The following is a 4,900-nucleotide window of genomic DNA, read 5'->3' as shown; positions in this document are numbered from 1 at the left end:
CTCATAATGCTCCATGGTAATAACTCATAATGCTCCATGGTAATAACCTCATAATGCTCCATGGTAATAACCTCATAATCCTCCATGGTAATGACCTCATAATGCTCCATGGTAATAACCTCATAATGCTCCATGGTAATGACCTCATAATGCTCCATGGTAATAACCTCATAATGCTCCATGGTAATAACCTCATAATGCTCCATGGTAATAACCTCATAATGCTCCATGGTAATGACCTCATAATGCTCCATGGTAATGACCTCATAATGCTCCATGGTAATGACCTCATAATGCTCCATGGTAATGACCTCATAATGCTCCATGGTAATGACCTCATAATGCTCCATGGTAATATGGCACATGGATGTCAGTGATGTCATATAGTATAGGAACAATAAGTACAAGAGATACGCTGTCTTTTCCACTGACGGACGGTCCATAGAGTAAAGTTACATTTACACAAAGGATCTGATTTCCCTCTACAGACACGAGAGAGAGAGGCAGGGAGAGAGAGAGAGAGGCAGGGAGAGAGAGAGAGAGAGACAGAGAGAGAGAGGCAGGGAGAGAGAGACAGAGAGAGACAGAAAGAGACAAAGAGAGAGAGGCAGGGAGAGTGAGAGACAGAGAGAGACAGAAGCAGTGAGAGAGAGAGAGGCAGGGAGAGAGAGAGACAGAGAGAAAGAGAGAGGCAGGGAGAGAGAGAGACAGAGAGACAGAGAGAGAGAGAGAGAGACAGAGAAAGACAGAGAGAGAGAAAGAGAGAGAGACAGAGAGAGAGAGAGAGACAGGGAGAGAGAGAGACAGGGAGAGAGAGAGAGACAGAGAGAGAGCGAGAGACAGGGAGAGAGAGAGACAGGGAGAGAGAGAGGCAGGGAGAGAGAGAGAGATAGACAGAGAGAGAGAGGCAGGGAGAGAGAGAGAGAGAGAGGCAGGGAGAGAGAGAGACAGAGACAGGGAGAGAGAGAGACAGGGAGAGAGAGAGACAGGGAGAGAGAGACAGCTCTTTGAAATGGATCAAAACACAACAAGGCCATAATTGAGCCTAGAAGATGAAAGTGAAACAATCTCAATTCTGTCAAGAGGGAGAGCGAATGCTCCGGCTCCCTTCAGTGTACACTGACTGGCTGAGCATGTGTCCCAGTGACACTCTATTCCCTGTAGGCCTATAGAGCACTGCTGTTGACCAGTCCAAAAGTAGTGCACTATGTGGGGAATACGATGCCATTTGGAACATAGCCTGACTGTAACATCTAAAATGCTTCCCTTATTTTCTTCAAACCGACCAACGGTCCAATCAGAAGCAATTATGTTCTCTTGAGATGGAAGAGACCAGATATTCAGAGGCTTGGTGGTTCTCTCTCTCTGAGATGGAAGAGACCAGATATTCAGAGACTTGGTGGTTCTCTCTCTGAGATGGAAGAGATAAGAGACCAGACATGCAGAGGCTTGGTGGTTCTCTCTCTCTGAGATGGAAGAGACCAGACATTCAGAGACTTGGTGTTTCTCTATCTGAGATGAAAGAGACCAGACATGCAGAGGCTTGGTGGTTCTCTCTCTCTGAGAGGGAAGAGACCAGACATTCAGAGACTTGGTGTTTCTCTATCTGAGATGAAAGAGACCAGACATGCAGAGGCTTGTTGGTTCTCTCTCTGAGATGGAAGAGACCAGACATGCAGAGACTTGTTGGTTCTCTCTCTGAGATGGAAGAGATAAGAGACCAGACATGCAGAGACTTGTTGGTTCTCTCTCTCTGAGATGGAAGAGACCAGACATTCAGAGGCTTGTTTGTTCTCTCTCTGAGATGGAAGAGACCAGACATTCTATTATTTATTTTTATTTTTTGGGGGGGGGGATCAGCTCTAATATTGCGGATAGATTGTAGCTTCCATCAATGTAATTGTCTGCATCATTTCAAATCCCCCATATATTTTTGGGGTAAACATATACACTACCGTTCAAAAGTTTGGGGTCACTTAGAAATGTCATTGTTTTTGAAAGAAAAGCAATTTTTTTGTCAATTAAAATAACATCAAATTTATCAGAAATACAGTGTAGACATTGTTAATGTTGAAAATGACTATTGTAGCTGGAAACGGCTGATTTTTAATGGAATATCTACATAGGTGTACAGAGGCCCATTATCAGCAACCATCACTCCTGTATTCCAATGGCACGTTGTGTTAGCTAATCCAAGTTGATCATTTTAAAAGGCTAATTGATCATTAGAAAACCCTTTTGTAAATATGTTAGCACAGCTGAAAACTGTTGTTCTGATTAAAGAAGCAATAAAACTGGCCTTCTTTAGACTAGTTGAGTATCTGGAGCATCAGAATTTGTGGGTTCGATTACAGGCTCAAAATGGCCTGTAATCTTAGTGTTACTTTAATAATCAGCAGGAGAGAAGTCTCTACAGCGGAGGTCAACTCTCCGTCCTTCAGGGTGTTTTCCCTGTACTGTCTGTATATAGACATAAAGTCTGTCTATGACTCTAGGACTATCGCATACCCACGATTAGCAAGCCTTTTCCCTCAATGACAGAAACGTCTCTATTTAAGCAGAATATCATCTGCTTCCATAGAGGTCTCATGGTTTAACAATATAGAGACTGTCTGCTGGGACACATCCACTGTCCCACGGGTGGGTGATGGTGTAATACATGAAGATACTGTACTCTACCTCAACTTTTATCATGACGTCTCCTTATTAAATGGTATAACTCTTATCATACCACCAGTCCCATAATGTCTCCTTATTAAATGGTATTTCTGGCCAGAGGGTAGTGATAATAGATTGTAGAAGCAGACATTCTGACTGAAGGCTCATCTTGAAGATTGAATCTTCTCCTGACGGTGATAACGTCACTTTAGCGAAAGCAGAGGGACAGACACTTGTTCTAGGGGTGTCTCCCAAATGGAACCCTTGTTCCATCTATTGTGTATCTCTGGACAGAAGTGGGGCACTACAAGGTAAGGACTAGAGCAGTTCAGACTCAGTGTGAAATCTCCGCTGTATATTTAACAGGAACAGGAAATAAAGATGGTTTGTAAAGAAGGTGTTACTTATTAAATTAGACAAGGAGAAAGGAGACATCCTCTTGGCCCACCCCACCACACGGCTGGTAGCAGGACATCAACACTAGAGGGCGTAGAAAGGAGAAAACCTCTTGGCCCACCCCACCACACGGCTGGTAGCAGGACATCAACACTAGAGGGCGCTGGAGTATTTCACTGGATGAAAGTGAGCCAGGATCAACACGTTAAATAACCAGGGATAGTCTGACCTACGACATAAAACTCAGGATCAATGCCAACTGAATGTAGGATGGTGAAACCCATTACAAAAGGCTTAGGTGAACCACACGTGTTTGCTTTAGGGCATATAACCTGAACAAAACATATAAACGAAAAAATGATCCCATGTTTCATGAGCTGAATTAAAACATCTCAGAATTCTTCCATTCTTCCGCACAAAAATATTATTTCTCAAAATAATTTGTGGACAGATTTGTTTGCATCCCTGTTAGTGACTATTTCTCCTTCGCCAAGATAATCCATCAACCTGACAGGTGTGGCATATCAATAAGTCGATTAAACAGCATGGTCATTACACAGGTGCACCTTGTGCTGGGGACAATAAAAGGCCTGACTCCCCAGTGGGTGGGCCTATGCCCTCCTAGGCTGTGCCCCTGCCCACACATGTGAAATCCATAGATTAGGACCTAATGAATGTATTTAAATTGACTGATTTCCTTTATATAAACTGTAACTCGGTAAAATCGTTCAAATTGTTGTATGTTTGTGTTTATATATATTTTTGTTGTTCAGTGTACATGACATTTACTTTACCACTGGATGAGCCAACAACACTGGTTCTGTCAACGCTCTCCTCCTCGTTGGTTTGTGATCCCACTCCGGGACTGAACCTGAAACCCGCTGTCCTCCTCGTTGGTTTGTGATCCCACTCCGGGACTGAACCTGAAACCCGCTGTCCTCCACGTTGGTTTGTGATCCCACTCCGGGACTGAACCTGAAACCCGCTGTGTTGTTTTGAACAGGTCTATCAGTCACGGACCGGGTTTCAGCTGAGCGGTGATGAATGACCACGGAGAGAATTCATTCCAAACCCGAACCAGTTATAACAGTCACATGAGTCGTTATAACAGCCATATGAGTCTTTATAACAGTCATATGAGTCGTTATAACAGCTTTAACAAACAGCTATTTTGGGGCGTGCATAGACATGCCATTGCTAATCCACGTTGTTGTGACCCAGGTCTTACATTCAGCTGTCCCTGCCATTACCACCTCTCTGTCTGGGTTCAAAATGGAACCCTATTCCCTACGGGCTCTTATATTCAGCTGTCCCTGCCATTACCACCTCTCTGTCTGGGTTCAAAATGGAACCCTATTCCCTACGGGCTCTTATATTCAGCTGTCCCTGCCATTACCACCTCTCTGTCTGGGTTCAAAATGGAACCCTATTCCCTACGGGCTCTTATATTCAGCTGTCCCTGCCATTACCACCTCTCTGTCTGGGTTCAAAATGGAACCCTATTCCCTACGGGCTCTTATATTCAGCTGTCCCTGTCATTACCACCTCTCTGTCTGGGTTCAAAATGGAACCCTATTCCCGACGGGCTCTTATATTCAGCTGTCCCTGTCATTACCACCTCTCTGTCTGGGTTCAAAATGGAACCCTATTCCCTACGGGCTCTTATATTCAGCTGTCCCTGTCATTACCACCTCTCTGTCTGGGTTCAAAATGGAACCCTATTCCCTATGGGCTCTGGTCTAAAGTAATGCACTATGTAGGGAATAGGGCCCTGGTCTAAAGTAGTGCACTATGTAGGGAATAGGGCTCTGGTCTAAAGTAGTGCACTATGTAGGGAATAGGGCCC

This window comes from Salvelinus fontinalis, unplaced genomic scaffold (assembly GCF_029448725.1).
Source record: "Salvelinus fontinalis isolate EN_2023a unplaced genomic scaffold, ASM2944872v1 scaffold_0021, whole genome shotgun sequence".
Classification (NCBI taxonomy): Eukaryota; Metazoa; Chordata; class Actinopteri; order Salmoniformes; family Salmonidae; genus Salvelinus; species Salvelinus fontinalis.
Note: the sequence above shows the minus strand (reverse complement) of the source record.